General features: G+C 35.9%; 1 pseudogene; it reads left to right on the forward strand.

Annotated features, from left to right (window-relative positions):
• The first annotated feature begins 7,475 nt into the window (after positions 1-7,475).
• Positions 7,476-7,573, forward strand: LOC132283113 (small nucleolar RNA R71; annotated as a pseudogene).
• The last annotated feature ends 17,155 nt before the right edge of the window (positions 7,574-24,728 follow it).

A 24,728-nucleotide genomic window follows, 5' to 3' on the forward strand; every position in this document is an offset into this window, starting at 1 on the left:
AGCTTTCATGTCATTTTTTAGCATTCTGCATGAATTCGATCGATCCAACTTTGGATTTCGATTGATCGAACTCCCATTTGCAGACAACACTTAGAAAATTTTTTAACCCTGCATCCAAAGCACTCTCTGTCCCATCGATCCAAGAAACTTTGCATATTTTTGTTCTCTGTTAGATCGATCAGAGTACCTTTGATCGATCCAACTTCACAGTTCGATTGATCTTGAGTTTCAACACTTAGAATATTTTTGGACCTGCATCTAACTTGAAAGTGTCAACTCTCGGGATTTCCATTTAAGCATGTCTGCATATTTTTGCTCTCTGTCAGATCGATCGAAGATTCAAGTTCGATCAATCTCAAGTTCCAACACTTAGCCAATTTTCTGAGCCAAAAACCTGCATATTCCTACTCTCTGTCTGATCGATTGAACTCTTGTTCTGATCGATTTGAATTCCTTATTTCATTATTTTGACTTTATTTTGACTTTTTAAATTTCAAAATCTAAAAATATTTTCATTTTTATTATTATTTTATTTTCATTTTATTTTTCAAAAAGTTTTCAAAAATACAAAAATATTTTAATTTATTTACTTTTAATTATTGTTGTTTATTCATTGAAAAAAATAATAATAAAATAAAATTTTAAGTTCGTTCGATCTCAGATGAGGTTAGATCGATCGAACTCTTTCGGGGATGTTTTTAAAAATAAAATCGAGGGTTTTCAAGATCGATTCAAAGGATCGATCCAACCCTCTCTCAAACCCTAACCCCCCTTCTCTCTCGTCGCCGTCACTGTACACGCATCTTCATCTCCATCTCTGGCGAGATCTCCAGCGAGATCTGAGCACCAATCTCTTTCTCCTTCATCTCGGATTCCACTTCCTTCGCATCTTTCCACTTCTTTCCTCGATTTGGGTAAGATTCGAATCCATCCTCTGTGATTCAAGCTTCAATCTCGTGTATCTATGCTTTATATGTTACATACATGCTTTATACATGATTGAATCTCCATTTTTAAAGCTTCGAAGCACTGTGTATATATATGTATATATGTTTTTGTCTTTTTTGATGATTTCTCTTGATTCGTGGGAGTATGGGTCATATTTTGATGATGAAATGATTGATTTGATATGTAGATGGGCCCTTGAACATGCTCATGTGGGCCCCGTGCTTCCATTTTCACAGATTTATGACCTTTCAATTTTTGCATCATACAGTTTGATTGATCGAACTTGTGTCCTGATCGATCGAAGTTGTGAGATCGATCTCACTTACTTTCGATCGATCCAACTTTTGAGATCGATCTCACTTACCTTTGATCGATCCAACTTTTGTGATCGATCTCACTTCTTCTTATGATCGATCGAACTTCACAGATCTCACACACACTTCATTCATCATGTATTGTGTTCATGCTATCTTATTCATGCCCAATGCCTGTGATATTCTACATTGGATGCATTTCATACTTATATTGCTTACCATGATTCACATTCTATCACTTGCATAGACTCATGTCATTTGTGTTGTGTCTATCTTACTTGACATATATGTGTTTATTTTGTGCTTTCAGTTCTTTATTCTAGAACTAACTCCTATTGCTAGTTTCACCTTCCCTTTTGCAGGCCATGACTAAGCACAAGTCTGCTCTAACACCGCAGCCTGCGGAGTCCTCCCAGACTTAGATTGTCTATTCTTCTGCTCCACCAACATTTTAGGCTCTTGATCAGATAGGTAGACTTGAAGCACAAATGCAGGCTTTGGAGGATACCCTGCTTACCATTAGAGCTGACGTTGCTTCCTTCCGTGAAGAGATAATGACTGCACTTAGCCAGAGATATCCGCGGAGATAGCTCTAATAGTCCTACCTCCTCCGCTTGAGACTTCCTGTCTCTCTATCTTTTTATGCCCTTTATCTATGTTATTGTCTGCTACATTTGGGATTATTAATTTTGCAGCCAGGTCTATCAACTTTGATCTTTTGATGTACTCTGCACTCTATTTCTGATATATATATGCTTTTGATATGGATGACAAATGCTTTTATTGATATACTTGTATGTTTGACTTCATCAGGTGCATCACAGTGACTTCAGTGAGAGAGAGTGCTATCCAATTTTCAGGACCACTCTTATACCTCTCTCATCTCTTTATCTGTTTATCCCATTTACACTTGCATGTCCACTGTGCACTGATTATCCCATTTTGTTATCTGATAAGTTTATCCAAGTGCCATCTTTTCAGGACCACAGTTAATCCCAAGTTTGGGGGGCTATGCCACCCACTTTGGATACTTTAGTCCCGATTATTCTTGCTTAGTTGCACTGGTATACTCTTTCCTTTGTTCTCTTTGCACATTGAGGACATTGTGCCATTTAAGTTTGGGGGGAATGGTGCTTTGCAGTGTTAGCTTTTAATTCAAATTTTGAGTACGTCTTGTGTATTTGAGGATTTTTCTATGATTGGTCCATAACTAGCTATGATTTTGATCTTTTGAGGACTATATTGCTTAAAATTTAAAAATTGCTTGACTTGAGAGTCCTATACTCCTTGTATGTCTTGTGGATGCCATTTAGGGGTAAATTTTTTGAAGGATTGATATCTTGCTTGCATTTGTGGTCCACATCATCCTGATTTTGTGATTATTTTGGGATTCATTCTAGGATTCTACACTAGCACAGGCCAACACTAGCATTCATTTGTGGGGTACATGCTTTGTTGATTATTGAATTGGTTATATCCCACTTGAGCTAGTAGTGCATTGAAAGCTTTCATTCTTGATAAAGGTGAATAATAACCCCTTTTCACTAAGTAGCCGGGATTCTAACCTCATCAAGCACTGAACTTCTCGCGCCGAAAGGTGGAGGGCCCAAACTCTAGGTTAATAATTGAACTTGCTTCTAAAAAAAAAAAAAGGGGGGGAAGAAAAAGTTGCAAAAGCAATAAAAAAAAGTGAGGACTTCTCCCAAAAGGTGAGAAATGGGAAATGATTAGATGGAGGTTGTCTTGATTTGTAGCCTAGTTGATTTGAGCTTGTAAGTCCGTAGGGGTATTTGAATGCCTAATGCCCTAAAGCCGTTTGGTTTGGGAGTCATTGACCTAACGCTCGATCTCATGAATCACTAGAAAGCTTAATAGATCAACACATTGCACTATGTTTCCATCTTTGATCCTAAAAAATAAAAAAAAAATAAAAAAAATCGAGTGGAAAGAATAAGTGCACCTAGAACAATAAAGCTTTAATAAAAGGTCTACTTTTTGTCTTGATGATCGGTACTAGATTTGTGTGCTAGTTTGAGGGTAAGGATGTGATTAATTCCTTAGTTGGCTAAGATAGCAACACATTGATGCTTATCCACTCAAAAAGGATTCTAGAGTTATTTTGATTTGCATGATCATTTTCTTGATGTGTGGAGGACCATACTTGCTTGCTTGATGTTGAGATTTTGGGAGATTGCTTAGAAAGGGTTGAAAAATTACATACTTGAGGTAGTTCTCTCCCAATGCTTGTTTGCAATATTGGTGCCTCTTTAGAAAGAATGAGCTTAATGTTTGTGGGTATCATTTCTGAAAACCCTCACGAGAATCCACTCGTCCATAAGGGTAACCTAGGGGTTTAAAAGGCTTGTTACATATGCTAAATGCAATCATGTTCCCTACGAAAGTGGCGTTATCTATTTATTGCTTTCTAGTTTAAACTTGTATAGTTGTTCATTTCATTCCTTTACTTTATAGTTCATTGCTAGGGACTAGCAATATTTAAGTTTGGGGGTGTGATGAGCACTGAAAAGTGCGTATCTAAACCCATTAAACTTAGGTATACTTGTAACTTTATCTATCTTACTTTATCATTTTAGATTGATTTCGTGTTATTTGCGTTTTCAGGCACTTATCCCGAAAATAAGCTAACTCAGCCAAATACGAGCTTAAAAGAAACAATTATGAGATTAATCAAAGAAAAGAGCAAAGTGGAGAAAAAAAGAAGAAAAAGAAGCAAAAGGGTGGAATTCAGATTTTCAATCGATCCAAGATGAAGGTTCGATCGATCCAACATGGATCGATCTCAGCATTTCAAGATAGATCTAAACCTTGAACCGAAAGCAGAAAACCTAAAGTTTGATCGATCCCACACTATCATTCGATCGATCGAACACCTTTGTCCTCATCCAAATGATTGATCTTATCCATTTGTACCACCCTACCTACCACTTTTGTCCTTTTTCCCATAAATATCTCCAAAATATCTCAGCTTTGTTCTTTTCCGGAAAGCTCAACCAGTTGGATCGATCCAGCCTTAGTTCGATAGATCTCAGCCAAGTTCGATCGATCCAAGTCCAAGGTTCGATCGATCGAACTTTCCTCCAATGCGAAAAAGTTAAAAAGCCAGCTCATTCAAGTTGTCTTGTATCCAATCATTAGGGAATATTGTGTGCACGACCCTAGCTCATTTTATGTGTCACTTGACCTACCTATATATAAAATATGATACACTTTTTAAGGAGAATTCCAATATAGTTTTAGAAAGGCAACTTTAGAGGCTATTCTTAGTGTAGAAGAAAAAAGGAGGAGGCTAGAGACACCATTGGGAGTTCTTCATCAACCATGGAGCTTGCCCTTGAGGGTTGGAGGAGTATCATCATGAGTGGCTAGACATCCTCTTGGGGCTAGAGTTAGCCCCAAGCATGCTTTCTATATCTTAATCTTATGTATTATTGAGGGATTAGTGTTGTAATACATGTTTTGACACTTTGATATATATAGATCTTGTTTATTCAATGATTTATATGGTTTAATGCTTTCAATTGATCATTTCATTCTATCCATATGTCTATGTATACTAGAATAGATGTTCATGTACTTATCTCTAAATTTTATGTTGTTGATGCATGTCTATGTGTATTGATGCTATAGATATAGAGATTGTCAAAATATAGTGCTTAATGGAATGCTCTTGCTATTTTCTTGATGGTCCATACTTATTTCTTGATGGATTGTGCCTCTATCTTAGTTTAATTTCATGCTAGTAGCTTAGTTGTAGTGTAGTGGTAGTGTAGCATAGTGTAGATGTTAAATGGGAGGACAATCCATGCTTATTGTTTGATGTTCCATGCTTTTAAATGCAAGTAGCATATATCTCTAACCTTGTGGTGTATTAGGATTGTGAGCTTAATGAAAGGTTAATGGCTTGTTTTGATCTATTGTGCTTCTCACATGTTGATTAGACAATATATGCTTCATTGCTTGATATATTGTACCTTTCACATGATGCTTTGACAATTTATGCTTAATTGGTCATCCTTGCTTATTAAATTAACCAAATACATACACACACACCGATATTGTAACACACAATTTACCCTCATTAGTCACTTGTTAATGGTATAGAAATGCATTGCTTGGTGGTGATCTCTAAACCCCAAGACTCTTCTCTCTCTTGTTTATTTTTAATTGCATTTTTTTGATATCACTTAATTTAGTTGCTCTCTAGTTTAAACAACCAACCAACCAATTGTTTGATCACTCGACCTACGAACCCTAATCACAATTCCACAACCTTGTTCGACCCTCACAATCCCTTGGGACGATCCCTATTTGCCCTAGCTATAGTTTTAATAAAGGTAGTAGTGGCTTTATAAATGTAAAACTTGGCCCTTGCCTCAATGCACACTCTTAAGCTTATGGCCTTGCAACACACCATCTATGACAACGAAATCAACCGGGAAGAAGAATTTATTAATTGTAATCAAAACATCCTCAATGAAACCCTTAGGCTTTTTAATGGATAGGTTGGCAAGTTGTAAAACTACCGACGTCGGTTTTAATTCACCTAAGCCTAGTTTGACAAAGATCGAGTAAGGAAGAAGGTTAACACTTGCTCTTAAGTCAAGAAGCGCCTGATTAATGATATGCTCACCAATGATGCATGATGTAGTGGGTGAACCGGGGTCCTTAAACTTTAGGAAAGTGTTGTGTTGCAAAATTGAGCTCACTTGCTCAGTCAAAACCACTTTCCTTGATGCTTGGCTTTGTTCTTCCGCTTTTGGGTACAAAGATCTTTTAAAAATTTGGCATAAGCCGGTATTTGCTTTATTGCATCCAAAAGTGGAAGATTAACTTTTACTTGCCTAAACATTTCCATAATCTCATTGGTCTTAACCTTTTGCTTTTCCTTCGAAATGGACCCCTTTCAAGGCGTCCGGAAATGGAGCTTTTGGCTCAAAAACAATTTCAGCATTTTCTTTTAAAGCCTCTTCAACACAAGAAGTTTTCAAATCGTTGTTCAAATCACTTTTCAACAAAACTTTCTCAACATCATTTTTCAAAACTTCTTTTTCAAACACATTTTTCAAGACTTTCTTCAATGAATCATTTTCAAGATCACTTTTCAAATCACATTTTGAAGCTTTCTCATTCATAAGATCATGCACAGGCAATGAATGAGGAATAGAATGTGAAACGGGACGGGTGATAACTTGAGGTTGTACCGGTTCACTCTCTTCATTGGACACTTCAACTTGATTGTCCACAACCCTACCACTTCGTAAGGTGGTCACCACATTGACATGTTCTATGGTACACCTTTCCGATGAGGATTGGGTTTCCACAACACATTGTTGCTTTGGTGGGGCATTCATTGGCATCTTTCCATTCTATCTTGCATTAAGAGTGCTAGCTATTTGCCCTACTTGGGTTTCTAGCTTCGCATTGGATTGAGAATGAGAGTGTAACAATTGAGTGTTTGCCTCTAAAGTGCCCAAAGCGTTTAAAACTTTTTCTTCAAAAGCGGGACTTCTAGCATTTCCTTGGGAATAAGATTGGTTGGGAAAATGAGAATTAGAAAATTGATTCCCTTGTGATTGGTACGGCCTATAACCTTGGGATACTTGGTTTTGAAGTGGATGTGGAATATACTTCCCTTGGAAACTGCCTTGGGAAGGGTTTGAGCCCTCTCTTTGGTTTTTCCAAGAGAAGTTTGGATGATTTCTCCAACTTAGATTTTAATGAGTACCATAAGGATTTGCCCCTTGATTCACAAAAGTTCCATTGACTTGTTCATTAGGTTCATTTTGCACTTGTCCGTGAGGACAATGAGAAGTAGAATGAAGAACACTAGAGCAAGTCATACACAATTTATTGGATGCACGATGAGAATGGTTAGTGTAGGAAGATACTTGGTTCACCGAGTTTTGGTTGATCAAGAATTGATCAAACCATTGAGATAGAGATTTCATCTCGGCGGCTATCTCATTTGAATGGTCGACTTGATATAAGCCAACACTCTTCCTACCTTGTATATTTCGACCATTCTTTGAAGACAATATTCTATGTAATGAATTTTCACTCATGCTCTGATAGAGACGCCACACATCATCCTCATGCCTATCAATGTAAGAACCACCCATGGAAGCATCAACCATACCCTTGTAATTGTTCGATAAGCTCTCAAAGAAATTTTAAACTAATTGCCATTTGGGCATGTCATGATGTGGACACTTCCTAAGTAATTCATTAAAGCGTTCCCATGCCTCATGAAACGTTTCCCCATCCCCATGTGTAAACTCTCTAATGGACGTTCTCATGGCATTGGTCTTTGAAACCAGATAATACTTCTTCAAGAACTCTTGTTGCATTTCTGCCCAAGAAGTGATTGAAAAAGGCCAAGGTTGTTGAACCAATACTTTGCCTTGTCCTTTAGGATGAATGGAAAAAGTTTAAGCTTTAATACCTCTTCCGGCATGTCCGTATATTGAACGGTGGAACAAACTTCAAGGAACTCATCCAAATGCTTGTAAGGTTTTTACTAGGAAGTCCATGAAAGTTAGGAAGCATTTGAATGGTTTGTGCTTTGATTTCATAATGATGTGCTCTAAATGGTGGCAATTGGATGCATGTGGGTGCATTATACTCATTTGGCACATAATGGTCTCTTAAAGCAAGAGGTGGATTAGCTACTTGATGTGCAACATGAACACTTTGATTTTGAATTCCTTAATTGATGATGGGAGGTTGTGGTGCATATATTGGCCTTGGCATTCCAAATGGAACTTGGCCTTGTTGTTGTTGAGGTTGGTGATTGTATGGCCTAGGCATGCCTAATGGTACTTGTATGTTCTCATTGTGCACATTAGGATGAACAATACCTTGTTGGTCTATGTGACCAAGGTCCTCAACATGATCATCATTATGGTCATCCATTGATTGATTGGTTTTATTTGAACTTCCTCTTCCCCTAAGATTTCTAACGATGGATTCAAGATGCAAATCTAAAGGGACAAGAGTGGGTCTTAATGAACGACATCCATGCATGCACAATGCAAAACACAACAAGCACAAAGAATTAAACAAACACTATGCCTTCACAACAATTCAATTAGACTTCTTCCACAAACACTTAATTCATACTCCTACGTTTGAAACAACAATGATACAATGACAAGAAAAATGCCTCCACGCGGGCCCACAATTTATCTACAAATGAAATGCAATGCCCTACGATTTAACTAAGGAGATTGAGTAGAGAAAAGCTTACAAAGGTCCTATAGCACTTCAACTCCAAATTATAGCTTAGCTTAGCAATTTTTCAATTTTCAATTTTTTTTTTAGTTTTTTACTTTTTGCTTTGCTTTGTAGCTCCTTTTGCTTACTTCCTCTCTAACAATACACATAGTCAAGTAAGAACAAACACAATAAGTAATCAAATGAAAAATAAAAATAAAGTAAAAACACGATCAAAAGAGTACAAATCCTAATTGAATTCCACAAATTCGACGTTGCCAAATCAAATCAATCCCCGGCAATGGCGCCAAAAACTGAATGGGTCTTGTCGCGTTAACCATCAAGTTTGGAGAGCGTTGTATTAAGGCGAGGGCCAAGAGTTTTACATTTATAAGCCACTACTACCTTCACTATAAATATAGCTAGGGCAAGTAGGGATCGTCCCAAGGGATTGTGAGGGTCAAACAAGGTTGTGGAATTGTGATTAGGGTTCGTAGGTCGAGTGATCAAACAATTGGTTGGTTAGTTGTTTAAACTAGAGAGCAACTAAATTAAACTAAGTATGAATGCAATGAAGAGTAAGTAAGAGAGAGAGAGAGAGAGATCTTGGGGTTTAGAGATCACCACCAAGCAATGCATTTCTATACCATTAACAAGTGACTGATGAGGAAGGTGTGTGCTGCAATAATGATGTGTGTGTGTATTTGGTTGATTCAATAAGCAAGGATGACCAATTAAGCATAAATTGTCTAAGCATTGTGTGAAAGGCACAATATATCAAGCAATGAAGCATATATTGTCTAAACAACATGTGAGAAGCACAATAGATCAAAACAAGCCATTAACCTTTCATTAAGCTCACAATCCTAATACACCACAAGGTTAGAGATATATGCTATTTGCATTCAAAAACATGGAACATCAAACAACAAACATGGATTGTCCTCCCATTTAACATCTACACTATGCTACACTACCACTACACTACAATTAAACTACTAACATGAAATTAAACTAAGGGAGAGGCACAATCTATCAAGAAATAAGTATGGACCATCAAGAAAATAGCAAGAGCATTCCATTAAGCACTATGTATTGACAATCTTTAGATCTATAGCATTAATACACATAGACATGCATCAATAACACAAAATCTAGAGACAAGCACATGAAAATCTATTCTAGCATACATAGACATATGGATAGAATGAAATGATCAATTGAAAGCATTAAACCATATAAATCATTGAATAAACAAGATCTATATATATTAAAATGTCAAAACATGTATTACAACACTAATCCCTCAATAATACACACTTGGGGCTAACTCTAGCCCCAAGAGGATGTTTAGCCACTCATGGTGATGTTGCTCCAACCCTCAAGGGTAAGCTCCATGGAAGAAATCTGCTCCTTGTTGATGAAGAACTCCCAATGGTGTCTCTAGCTTCCTCCTCTTTTCTTCTACACTAAGAATAGCCTTTACCAAATGCTAATAGTCTCTAGAATTGAATCCTCCCCCAGAAGTGTATCATATTCCTTATATAGGTAGGTCAAGTGACACACAAAATGAGCTGGGGTCGTGCAAAGTATATTCTCCAATGATTGGATAGATGACGGAATGAATGAGCTGGCTTTTTAACTTTTTCGCACTGGAGGAAGTTCGATCGATCGAACCTTGGACTTGGATCGATTGAACTTGGCTGAGATTTATCGAACTAAGGCTGGATCGATCCAACTGGGGCTACGCTCTTCGGATAAGAGCAAAGCTGAGATATTTTGAAGATATTTATGGGGAAAAGGACAAAAGTGGTTAGTGGGTGGTACAAATGGATCAGATCAATCATTTGGATGAAGACAAAGGTGTTCGATCGATTGAAGGACGGTGTTAGATCGATCGAACTTTGGACTTTCTGCTTTCGGTTCAAGGTTTGGATTTATCTTCAAATGTTGAGATCGATCCATGTTGGATCGATCGAACCTTCATCTTAGATCGATCGAAAATCTTGAATTCCACCATTTTGCTCATTTTGCTTCTTTCTTTCTCCACTTTGCTCCTTTCTTTGTTTCATCTTAGAATTGCTTCATTTAAGTTCTTATTTGGTTGAGTTAGCTTATTTTCGGGATAAGTGCCTAAAAACGGAAATAACACAAAATCAATCTAAAACGGTAAAGTAAGATAGATAAAGGTACTAGAATACATAAGCTTAAATGGTTTAAATACGCACTTTTCAGTGCTCATCAAAATGTTTGCCCTTAATCTTGATCAATCTAACAAGCAATCAGATCAGAGAATTCAAAAGTTGGAGAGTCACTTTGACCTCTTAACTCATAGTCAACTCCAAAGTTAGTTAATTCAACTTACTTCTGCACTGTCTGAAAGACAAAAGGGTACCCTCCCTAGCCAACCTAAAATTAATCAAAGAGGCAAATAAGTGAATCAAATTGGAACTTCTCCTCTCAATGACCAATCAAATAATTAAGTGAACTCCATCTTAACCCTTCGGTCAGGGAAGAAAGTCAATAATCAAGTTGAGCTACCCACCCAAGCTACAAGTGCACCATCCAAGTCTAGTACATCAGACCCACCCAACAGTAAAGAGGACCAAGGTTCCGAATCTGATCTAATCTATCTTAAGTCTTTTGTTCCCCCCGCCCCATTTCCTTCTCGACTAGTCAACAATAAGAAGGAGTCACAATATAGTGAGATCTTAGATTTTTTTCAAATCTTCAGATCAATATTCCATTTCTCACTGCCATTAAACAAGTTCCTTCTTATGCAAAGTTCATCAAAGATTTAGTCAAAAGGAAAACCAACATCCCAAAAGAAGCTTTCATAGCCCAAAATTGTTCTTCTTTCCTACAAAATCAAGCCGTGGTTAAACATAAAGACTCTGGGAGTCCAACTGTTATTTGTAGGATTGGAGAAAAGTTTGTTGACCATGCTTTGTTGGATCTCGGTGCTAGTGCGAATTTGTTACCATAGTCAGTTTATTTAGAGCTAGGCTTGAATAATTTGAAGAAAGCTGATGCTAGGATCCAATTAGCTGATCGTTCTGTCAAAATTCCAAGGGGTATAATTGAAGATGTGATAGTGAAAATAGCTAATTTCTTTTACCCGGTTGATTTCATTATTCTAGATACCCAACCTACCCAAGGTACACAAATTCCTATCATCTTAGGTCGACCATTCTTAGCTACCGCTAATGCTGTGATCAATTATCGAAATGGTAGTATGACTTTAACCTTTGGAAACATGAAATTGGAAGTTAATGTGTTTAAATTGATGAAGTAACCCCCTGACTCAGATTCCACTGAAGAAATTTATCTTATTGAGTCATTAGCCGCTCACACCTTTGAGCACTCTTACCCCGAGGATCCACTTTAACAGTGTTTAGCACATTTTTGTGATGAGTTTGATGCGGATAGTTATATTAGTAAGGTTAATGCTTTACTCGATTCCACTCAAATCTTTGAACCACCGAAGATTAGGTTTGAGCCATTATCTGTTCCAGCTACCACTGCTCTCGAAAATAAGAAGAAGCCACCCAAGGTTGAATTAAAGCCTCTACCTGAGACTTTAAAGTACTTTTACCTAGGTGAGTCTGAAACTTTTCTCGTGGTAATTGCTTCAGACTTGACTACCAATCAGGAAACCCAACTTCTTAAGGTTCTTAGGGAAAATCGTGCAGCCATAGGGTGGTCCATTGATGATATTCGCGGCATTAGTCCTTTAGTGGTTCAGCATCGTATTCATTTAGATAACGATGCAAAAACCTATAGGCAGCCCCAAAGGAGACTTAACCCAAATTTAAAGGAAGTAATTCATGCTGAAGTTATCAAACTTCTTGATGCCGGTGTCATCTATCCCATTTATGATAATCAGTGGGTAAGCCCTATTCATGTTGTCCCAAAAAAATTAGGCATCACTGATGAGCGCTGAAAAGTACACTTTTAAACCCTTTAAGCTTGAGTATTCTAGGACCTTTATCTATCTTATTTACCCGTTTTAGTACTTATTTGTGTTTTTGTCTATTTCAGGTCAATAATGTTAAAATGGGCTAAAAATGGTTTCTTAAGGCCTTTTTGGAGTCAAACTAAGTTTTGGTGAAGATTTGGAGCAAAAAGAAGCTGATTTGGAGCTAAAAGAGGCTGATGCTGAAAAGCTGCCAAGTGAGATCGATCGTGAGATTGATCGAAGAAAAGTGAGATCTATCAGAAAAGTTGGATCAATCTAACTTTCTGAAAAAGTTGGATCGATCAAAAATCAAAGTTGGATCGATCGAACATTGCTGGCAGCGAGCTGTCTTATTCCGTGCGTGCCCAAAAGTCCACCTACCACATAGTACAGGATTAGATATTTTTGGGGCTATATTTCTGACTTAGTGACTAAGAAAAGGACTTTCTATATAAAGGGAAGTGACCCATTTTGTAAAGAAGCTTTTTATTATTTTATTTCTACATTGTAATTTTTATTTCTCTCTCTACAAAAGTTAGAGATTAGGGTTAGAAAAAAAGAGGGAAGTGGAGACACATCTCAAAGACCCATCTCTAGACCCACTTTCCCTTCATCTCTAGAGCTTCAAAGAAGAAGAAGAAGAAGAGGAAGAAGAAGATGGAGCCATATTTGGAGCTTGATTCCATGACCACATCCACCTCCTCTATGATTGGCTAGATCTACAGTTAGGGCTTGGATGAGCCCCAAGTCTTGTGTAATCTAAACCCTTGTATATTTATTTTTAGGGATTTATATATATATAGTGTTGTGATTAATGTTCTAGCCTTGTGAATTTCATGAATCTTGGTATAATTCTATGATTTCCATGGTTTAATTCTTCCTATTAATTCTCTAATTTATTTACATGTCTATGTGTGATTAAATTAGGAATTATGTCTCACATGATTCATATGGTTTAATTCTTCCTATTGATTATCTATTTTAATTACACGCTGTCTTATGTGTAATTATTTGGGGAATTGATCTCTACACCAGTTTTTCTATATTAATTGCATGTCTATGTATGGTTGATTGAGAATCTAGTGATGGCTAGACATGGGTTTTTAATTGAATTTGTTAATTAATTTAATGGTTTATACTTGTGCTTGATGGGTTGTTCTACAATTTAATTTATGCTTGTAGGTAGATAGACAGTCTATGCTTGTTTAGATACTCCATGGCTTATTATTGCAAATTCCATGATTCTCTAGATTGATGTGTGCTACAATTGTTGCTAGTTTGATGGGTTATGCTTAAACTAGATGGGTAGTGCTATACTTAGTTTAGGTAAGACAATTCATGCTTTAATTAGATGGTCCATGCTTAATATTGCAATTGGTAGTCGCATTTTGTTCACAACAATGTATTCCCCATTAATGAAAAGCAAGTGGTTAATTACATGAGCTTAGTGGTGATTCCAACACCCTAAATCCTCTCTTCTCATCTCTTAAATCCCTATCTCTACTTAGTTTATTTTAATTACATTTTAATTTCTTTGCATCTTAGTTTAATCAACAATCAATCTCTCTTTTGTAATCTTTTGATATGCTAGAGTTGAAGTTAAATTCCAACATGTAAAATCCCTTGGGACGATCCCTACTCACTCTTGCTACGTTAGTAGTAGTGTTGGTAGTGGTTTTTATAAATTTAAATTTGACTCAAAAGGCCTTTCTTGAACCGCACATTCACTACATCAATTTGGCGTATAGGAATGGCCATCGACCAAATTTTGGCACCATTGCCGGGGATTAACGGTTTTGTTGGAATTAAACTAGACAATAGTGTTCATTTGATTGCTTCTATTTTTATTTTATTTCCCATTGTATATTCTTTTCTCTTGTTCTCATTATTATTTGTTCAATTAGGTACTTGACTACAAGGAAGGCAAACTTTGGAACTTGAAGCAATAATTGGAGCTTAAAGCTAATATTAAAATTTGAAGTTACTTAAGGACCGTTGTGAGCAATTCTTGAAACTCTTGTATTTTAATTGTGCACTTCTTTGAATTCTTGTGATAGCCCTTGTTGAGGCTCATTTTATTGCTTTATCTTTGTCCAAGCATAGGTTCTTGTGGAGGCCAAATTTTTTCTTGCATTTGGATTTTAATTGTGAATGGAGGAATTATTTGATCCAAGTTTGGGGGGAAATTATATCCCTTCACCTTATACTCCTCTATCATATTTTAATCCTTATGAGGTTGAGTCCAATTCTTTTCAACATGCATCATCTTATTATGGACTTGATCACTCATTTAATCATTCTTATGACTATTGCCCTCCACCACCATTTTATGAAGAACCAAATCCACCACCTTCTAAGTACTCACCCGGATTTGAAGAAAAAGTGTTAGCTTTACTTGATGTGCATATTTCACACACTTCACTTATTAATTCTCATACTCAAATGTTAGCCAAGCTTGAAGCTCAAGTTGAGCAAATTGCAAGTACTCTTTCTCGTCAAGAGGAGGAGGAAGAGGCAAATGAAAAAATGGCAAGAACTTCAATGTATATAGATGAGGATGATGAGAGTGAAGGGGATGAAACAAGTGAGCTAATGCCTAGCACTCTATCTTGTATAGAGGAGGAAGTGGCAAGTGAGTTAGTGGCTAATCCAATAGAGCATAACATGATTAATGAGGACTTTCCTTGTTTTGATTATGATTTTATCTATGACCTTGCTACTCTAAAAAGTGAGGAGATGTTGACCACACTTGAGGTAGGAGAGAAGGAGGATGAATTGTTGAAGAGGGCCTTCTTTCTATTATCTCCAAAGATCCTCTTGAGGAATGCCTTTTTGAAATGTATGAAAATTGTGGTTTTGACCTTGAAAGCTCCAAAAATGAAGTAAACTCTCTAATGGACTCCTTAGTTAACTTGGAAGGTGAGGAGATGGTTATTTTTGAGGAAGAAAAGAGGGATGAAGAGAAGGTGTTTCTTGATCTTCCAAATGAGTTTTTGAAAGACTTTGCCTTGCCAAGTGCAAGGCCGCTCATCATCGATTTTATTTTCAAGACCATGGATGAAAGGAACAATATCATCTCTTTTATTTCTTTTTAAGTCATACTTGTGGAGGATGATTTTATTGTTGTAAGTGGGACATTAAATGAGAAAAGTGAAAAGAGGGTCAATAAGGATGTTTTATATCCAGTTTTTGATTCGTTTGATTAGTGAGTTGACCCAACGTCTTGCTAGAGACGTTAAACACTAGTATTCGTAGAGTTTCACAACTCTATTCCTCCTTCATTTCTATTTTAAATTTTATTTCTTACGACGTCTAGATATTTGTTTTGGGTTTGTATGCATTGCTAGGAACTGTGATAAGAATTGCGTGCACTTTCATGCCATAATTGCATTTGGCACAAGTTTGATCGATCTTAAATTGGAGTTCGATCGATCGAACTGTGGATTGCACTCAACATATAGAAAAATTTTTGACCTGCATCCACCTGTATCCAAATCACCTCTCTGTCCAATCGATCGAAATTCATTCTTAGATCGATCTAAAGTCTTCGATCGATCCAATTTCAAAATTCGATCGATCTTGACTTTTAACACTTAGAAAATTTTTGAGCTTCTAGCCAATTCAAAAGTGTCAACTCTCGGGATCTCCATTTGAGCATGTCTGCATATTTTCGCTCTCTATCAGATCGATTGAAAATATTTCCAAGATCGATCTAAAGTTCTTCGATCGATCCAACTTCATCATTGGATCGATCTTCAGTTCCAACACTTAGAAAAATTTCTGAACTCAAAAACCTGCATATATTTAACTCTCTATCAGATCGATCGAACATTTGTTCAGATCGATCTCACTTCTGGAATTCATTACTTTGACTTTGACTTTGTTTTAAATTTTGAATTTCAAATTCAATAAAAATAATAATAACAAAAAGAGTTTTAAAATTTGTTAAAAATACAAAAATATTTTTGTTTATTTTATTTTATTTTTGAAAACTCCAAAAAGATTTTTATTTTATTTTCATTTTTACTTTCAAGATTTATTTTTATTTCAAATTTTTTTTTTTAAAAAAATCCCAAAAATATTTTTCTTTTCTTTTATTTTATTTCCTTTTATCTTATTTCCAAAAATCCAAAAATATTTTGTTTAACTTTAATTTTTAATTTTTCTTAATTTTTAATTTTTAATTTCGAAAAATAAATAAATAAATATATATATATATATATAATAAAAAAATAAAAAATTATTTCTTTGCATTCTTTATTTTCTTGCATTTTTATTTACTTGCCTTTTTATTTTTGTTTGTGTACATATTTATTTTGTCTAAATTAAAAATAAAAAATAAAAAAGACGATTTTTTAAAGTAGCATCCCGTCTTATTAAAGACGTTAAATTTAGCACCCACATGACACATTGTATCTTTTACCTTTTGTATAGTTCATATTCGTTTGCATTTTTATTTCTTTATTTTTCTTCCATTTTGTTTCATTGTACATACTTTAAAAAAAAAAAAAAAAAAAAAAAACGTTTGCATCCCTTATATCCTTGCATTTTCATTCCTTGCATGGCTTTTTTGTTTTATTTTTGTGTGTGTGTACATACTTGTTATGTCATAAAAAAAAAAAAATGAAAAACAAAAAATAAGAAAATTTTGTATATACTTGCATTGTACATATTCTTTTTCATTACTTGTATTGTACATATTCTTTCATTACATTTTGTTCATACATTTTATTCTTTGTTTTCCTTGCATTTTGTATATACTTGCTTTCATAAAAAGAAAATATAAAAACTTTTCACTATTGTGCTCTTATGTGTAGTCATGCATACTTTCATGCTTTAGCTAGGGCTTGATCTCATATCTCTCTTTCACCTTGTGCTATATTGCCTTAGAATACTTGATTATTCTTATCCCATTTGATATTTGATGTAAGTTTGCTAGTGTGGTTATTCAAGTAGGTTGTTGATTCCAAGTTTGGGGGAGACGTCTTTCGAATTGGATCATTGCCGAGTTTCATGTCTTTGCCACCACGGTATACCCTTTCCATCTCTTCCATTGTTCTCATTGCACATTAAGGACAATGTGCGCTTTAAGTTTGGGGGTAAGGTGTCATGTTGCATTCTACTTAAAGTTGAGTTTTAAATGCATGATTGAGATTAGAGATCCATGATTAGCGATGATTTTGATCTTTTGAGGACTATATTGCTTAAAATTTAAAAATTACTTGACTTGAGAGTCCAATACTCATTGTTTGCCTTGTGGATGCCATTTAGGAGTAAATTTTTCGAAAGACTGATATCTTGCTTACCCTTGTGGTCCACATCATCCTGATTTTGTGATTGTTTTGAGATTCACTTTAGGATTCTACACTAACACAGGCACACACAAGCATTCATTTGTGGGGTACATGCTTTGTTGATTATTGAATTGGTTATATCCCAATTGGGCTAGTAGTGCATTGAAAGCTTTCATTCTTAATAAAGGTGGATAACAACCCCTTTTCACTAAGTAACCGGGATTCTAGCCTCATCAAGCACTGAACTTCTCGCACCAAAAGGTGGAGGGCCCAAACTCTAGGTTAATAATTGAACTTGCTTACAAAAAAAAAAAAAAAAAAAAAAAAAAAGCAAAAGCAAAAGCAATAAAAAGTGAGGACTTCTCCCAAATGGTGAGAAGTGGGAAATGATTAGATGGAGGTTGTCTTGATTTGTAGCCTAGTTGATTTGAGCTTGTAAGTCCGTAGGGGTGTTTGAACGCCTAATGCCCTAAAGCCGTCTGGTTTGGGAGTCATTGACCTAACGCTCGACCTCATGAATCGCTAAAAAGCTTAATTGCATTATGCTTCCATCTTTGATCCTTAGGGATAATAATAAATAATAAAAAAATGAGTGAAAAGAATAAGCGCACCTAGATCAATAAGCTTTAATAAAAGGTCCACTTTTTGTCTTGATGATCGGTACTAGATTTGTGTGCTAGTTTGAGAGTAAGGATATGATTAATTCCTTAGTTGGCTAAGATAGCAACACATTGATGCCGGTCCACTCAAAAAGGATTCTAGAGTTGTTTTGATTTGCATGATCATTTTCTTGATGTGTGGAGGACCATACTTGCTTGCTTGATATTGAGATTTTGGGAGATTGTTTGGAAAGGGTTGAAAAATTGCATACTTGAAGTAGTTTTCTCCCAATGCTTGTTTACAATATTGGTGCCTCTTTAGAAAGAAGGAGCTTAATGTTTGTGGGTATCATTTCTGGAAACCCTTACGAGACTTCACTCGTCCACTAGGGGTAACCTAGGGGTTTAAAAGGCTTGTTGCATATGCTAAGTGTAATCGTGTTCCCCACGAAAGTGGTGTTATCCATTTATTGCTTTCTAGTTATAGTTATTTAGTTGTTCATTTCATTTCTTTACTTTGTAGTTCATTGCTAGGGACTAGCAATATTTAAGTTTGGGGGTATGATGAGCGCTGAAAAGTATACTTTTAAACCCCTTAAGCTTAAGTATTTTAGGACCTTTATCTATCTTATTTACCCGTTTAAGTACTTATTTGTGTTTTTGTCTATTTCAGGTCAATAATGTTAAAATGGGCTAAAAATGGTTTCTTAAGGCCTTTTTGGAGTCAAACTAAGTCTTGGTGAAGATTTAGAGAAAAAAGAAGCTGATTTGGAGCTAAAAGAAGCTAATACTGAAAAGCTGCCAAGTGAGATCGATCATGAGATCGATCAAAGAAAAGTGAAATCTATCAGAAAAGTTGGATCGATTGAAGAAAAAGTTGGATCCATCCAACTTTCTGAAAAAGTTGGATCGATCGAAAATTAAAGTTGGATCGATCGAACATAGCTGGCAGCGAGCTGTCTTATTCCGTGCGCCCCCAAAAGTCCACCTACCACATAGTACGGGATTAGATATTTTTGGGGCTATATTTCTGACTTAGTGACTAAGAAAAAGACTTTCTATATAAAGGGAAGTGACTCATTTTGTAAAGAAGTTTTTTATCATTTTATTTCTACATTGTAATTTTTATTTCTCTCTCTAGAATAGTTAGAGATTAGGGTTAGAAGAAAAGAGGGAAGTGGAGGCACATCTCAAAGACCCATCTCTAGACCCACTCTCTCTCCATCTCTAGAGCTTCAAAGAAGATGAAAAAGAAGATGAAGAAGAAGATGGAGCCATATTTGGAGATTGATTCCATGACCACATCCACCTCCTCCATGATTGGCTAGATCTACACTTAGGGCTTGGATGAGCCCTAAGTCTTATGTAATCTAAACCCTTGTATTTCTATTTTTGGGGATTTATATATATATTGTTGTAATTATGTTTTAGCCTTGTGAATTTCATGAATCTTGGTATAATTCTATGATTTCTATGGGTTAATTCTTCCTATTAATTCTCTAGTTTATTTACATGTCTATGTGTGATTAAATTAGGAATTATGTCTCAAATGATTCATATGGTTTAATTCTTCCTATTGATTCTCTATTTTAATTACATGTTGTCTTTTGTGTGATTATTTGGGGAATTAATCTCTACACTAGTTTTTCTATGTTAATTACATGTCTATGTGTGGTTGATTGAGAATCTAGTGATGGCTAGACATGGGTTTTTCATTGAATGGGTTTGTCAATTATTTTGATGGTTTATATTTGTGCTTGATGGGTTGTTCTACAATTTAATTTATGCTTATAGGTAGGTAGACAGTCTATGCTTGTTTAGATACTCCATGGCTTATTATTGCAAATTCCATGATTCTCTAGATTGATGTGTGCTACAATTGTGACAAGTTTGATGGGTCATTCTTAAACTAGATTGGTTGTGCTACACTTAGTTTAGGTAAGATAATTCTTGCTTCAATTTGATGGTCCATGCTTAATATTGCAATTGGTATTCACATTTTGTTCTCAACAATGTATTCCCCATTAATGGAAAGCAAGCGGTTAATTACATGAGCTTAGTGGTGATTCCAACACCCTAAGTCATCTCTTCTCATCTCTTAAATCCCTATCTCTCACTAGTTTATTTTAATTGCATTTTAATTAATTTTTTTCTAGAATAATCAAGCCAAATCTCTCTCTTTTGCAATCAATTGGTACGCTAGAGTTAAAGTTAAATTCCAACACGTATAATCCCTGCGGATGATTCCTACTCGCTATACTTCATTAGTTGTAGTAGTAGTTTTTATAAATGTAAATTTGACAAGAAAAGCTTCTGAAACCACATTCATCTTTTGACCTTGCGAAGCGACCTCTCACATTAAAAAGTTCACTTTTTAAACACCTGGAAAGGGGCTCGTCAATCACCGTCGTATCCAATAACCATAATGAATTAGTTCCTACTCGTGTCCAAACTGGATGGCTAGTTTGCATTGATTATCGAAAGCTCAATACTGTCACTCGGAAGGATCATTTCCCTCTACCTTTCATTGATCAAATGTTAGAAAGATTAGCTGGTCAATCCTTCTATTGCTTCTTAGATGGTTACTCTGGGTATAATCAAATCCCTATCCATGTTGATGACCAAGATAAGACCACTTTCACCTGTCCATTTGGCACATTTGCTTATCGTCGCATGCATTTTGGTTTATGCAATGCACCTATTACATTTCAGCGGTGTATGATGAGTATTTTCAGTGACATGGTTGAAAAGTTTCTTGAAATCTTCATGGATGACTTCTCTGTCTTTGGTTCATCATTTGAGCAATGTCTTCACCATCTTACTCTTGTTCTTCAGCGTTGTCGTGACATTAACTTGGTTCTTAACTGGGAAAAGTGTCATTTCATGGTTAAAAAAGGAATTGTCCTCAGTCATAATATCTCCACTGCAAGAATTAAGGTACATCAATCCAAAGTTGACCTTATCTCGAGTTTACCCATTCCCAAAACTGTTCGGGATATTAGAGCTTTCTTAGGTCATGCTGGTTTTTACCGTCGTTTTATTAAAGATTTTAGCAAGATAGCAAGACCTCTCACCCATCTGTTAGGGAAGGACATACCATTTGAGTTTACCGATGCTTATCACTCTACTTTTGAATAATTAAAGTCAGCTCTCATTATTGCACCCATCATCCGTTCGCCAGATTGGAACTTACCTTTTGAAATCATGTGTGATGCGTCGGATTATGCAGTAGGAACTGTCTTAGGTCAAAAGGTTAAGAAAGCATGACATGTCATCTATTATGCTAGCAAAACCCTGAATGATGCCCAAATCAACTACTCCACCATGGAGAAAGAGTTGTTAGCAGTGGTGTTTTCCTTTGACAAATTTCGTTCCTATTTGATCGGTTCCAAGGTCATCATCTATACCGATCATGCTGCATTAAGACATCTTCTCTCCAAAGCAGATGCCAAACCTCGGTTGATCCGTTGGATCCTATTTCTTCAAAAATTTAACCTTGAGATTCGTGATAAGAAAGGCTCCGATAATGTGGTGGCCGATCATTTGTCCAGTCTTGTTGTTGAGTCTATTACTGAATCCATTCCAATCTCAGATACTTTTCCGGATAAATAATTATTTGCAATAACTCATGCCCCATGGTACGCTAATATTGTCAATTATATTGTGACTGGTCAAATTCCTTCAGCTTGGTCCAAACAAGAGAAAGATAAAATTCCTACCTAAGGTTAAGGAATATTTTTGGGATGACCCCTACTTGTTTAAATATTGTCCAGATCAAATCATCCGTAGGTGTGTCCCTGAGATAGATCAAGAGTTTGTCATTTCCTTCTGTCATGATCAGGCCTGTGGTGGCCACTTTAGCTCTAAAAGAACTGTTGCAAAAATCTTGTAGTCAGGATTTTATTGGCCTACCCTTTTCAAGGATACCCACGCCTACTGTCTGGCTTGTCCTAGATGCCAATTGTTAGGTAAGATTACCAAGCGTAATGAATGGCCCCAACAACCTATTCTAGTTGTTGAAAATTTTGATGTTTGGGGTATTGATTTCATGGGACCCTTTCCTTCCTCGTATGGATGTCTTTACATTCTTCTGGCTGTTGATTATGTGTCCAAATGGGTAGAAGCCTTAGCTACCAAGACAGCCGACCATCGAGTTGTGGTGCGTTTCTTCAAAGACTTAATTTTACCTAGGTTTGGTATACCTCGAGCCATTATAAGTGATAATGGTTCACATTTTTGCAATAAAGTCTTTGGAAGTTTGTTGTCCAAATATGGTATCACTCACAAAGTGGCCTTGTCATATCACCCACAAACCAATGGTCAGGCTGAGGTATCTAATAGGGAAATTAAGCAAATACTAGAAAAAATAGTTAATCCTACACGGAAAGACTGAACCCTCTGGCTTCAGGATACTTTGTAGGCATACCGGACTGCTTATAAGACCCCTATAGGAATGTCCCCATACCGTTTGGTTTATGGAAAAGCCTGTCATTTGCCTGTAGAGCTGGAACACCGTGCTTATTGGGCCATTAAGGCCATGAATTTCAACTCTGATAAAGCCGGTGAACATAGGAAACTCCAGCTTGATGAGTTGGAAGAAATTCAAAATGATGCCTATGAGAGTTCCAAAATGTATAAAGCCAAAACAAAGTTGGAACATGACAAGCACATTTTTCGAAAGGATTTCACCCCCGGACAAAAGGTTCTTTTGTATAACTCCCGTCTTTAATTGTTTCCCAGGAAGTTACGGTCACGTTGGTCCGGCCCATACTTTGTTAAACATGTGGCAAGTCACGGTGCAATTGAGGTATAAGACCCCATGACTGGGAAATTGTTTAAAGTTAATGCTCATCGCTTAAAGCCTTTCCTTGAGCTCGAGTCTCATGAAATTGAGGACATTCTCCTCGTCGATCCTGTCTATTCGGATTGATCTCTTTGGGGGTACTACCCCCCTTGCGTCTGACTGAAGACGTTAAACTTAGCGCTCCTGGGAGGCAACCCAGTTCCTTGTTTCTATTTCTTTAGCTTTACTTATATTTTGTTTGGGGGTACAATCTATCATAATTTCAGAACACTTGGTCTCTCTTTTGCAATGCATATCTACAGGGATTGTACTTCAGAAACACCAAATCAATTGAGGTAATTCGTTCCAATTTTTCTTTTTCTCCAACGGTACATTGTCTATTTCATTCACCACTTTTCAGTGTTTTGTTTTTCAATCACTAAGGACAGTGTTTTATTTTGTTTGGGGGTAGGACAAATTTATCAAAACATGTACCTTTTAAAAAAAAGAAAAAAATCTTGTTTTTCTACTTTATGAAAGTTAAGAGATGTCATTATTCTAGATTAAGATTGAACTTGTTACTAAGGTGATATAATGATAGACATTGCTCCATGAGAATTTAGAAGTACAAATATTTTTGCACAAAGTCGCAGCTTGAAAGAAAGAAGTGAATAATCTCCCAAGAATCTAGAAATCTATTACTGGAGACTTAAAACCATGTGAGCTTTCATGCTTTTCATCTTTTTAGAGAGCTTTACGCTAACTTCGAGTCACAAGATGGCTCAAATTTCTTGGATAGCGCGATAAAAATTTATTGTTAGTTTCATAATCCTTCATCTTAGTAGATCATTGAGAATGAAATCACATCGAGTTAAGAGAAACATAAGTCTTCTAGTTTACTATGTACTATCATACCTTCATTACCTTTTGTAATCTTATTATTTTTCTGAGAAATGTTAGGGATAATTGTATGTAAAAGAAAAAGGGATCAAGAAGTCATTCATATCCTCTTCAAAAAAAAAAAAAAAAAAAATGAAGAAGAAGAAGAAGAAGAGTAAATTATCCCTTTAAAGTATTTTGAAAACCCCTCATTCTCAGAAACATTTTTGTACAAATTAAGCTCAATAATGTTTATTGAAAATGTATGATAATGCATAGTAAATAAGAAGATGTCATGGTGGGTGACTCGATATTCTCTAAAAAATGATCAACATTCCTGTCATGAGACTCTTCTATTATATGTATCGGTCCTTCAAATAATTAGTATGTGAGCTTGATTTTACTTTGGAAATAGAGTTCCTATTCACATACATTTGAGAGATACAGTTAGCCAAATCCTTAAGAGATGTTCTTTTAGAAAGATATTTACTGTGAGATTTGAAGTCAAAACATAGTTTTCTAAAGACTTGGGAATTTCATCATTTGGATTTGAAAATGGATTTTTGTCGACTTCGCACACACACACTCTCTACTTCTAGGTTGTTTATGGATGAACTTTCTTGAAATATTTGTTTTTATAACACCTTAGTAGCTCGTTGTATATAAAGAACTTGATATTTTCATCTCTGAAACTTTTCATTTTGTAGATATACAGGAAAA

The sequence above is a fragment of the Cornus florida genome, unplaced genomic scaffold (assembly GCF_030987335.1).
Source record: "Cornus florida cultivar Cherokee Brave unplaced genomic scaffold, ASM3098733v1 CherokeeBrave_3.0.0_Hap2_Chr01, whole genome shotgun sequence".
NCBI lineage: Eukaryota > Viridiplantae > Streptophyta > Magnoliopsida > Cornales > Cornaceae > Cornus > Cornus florida.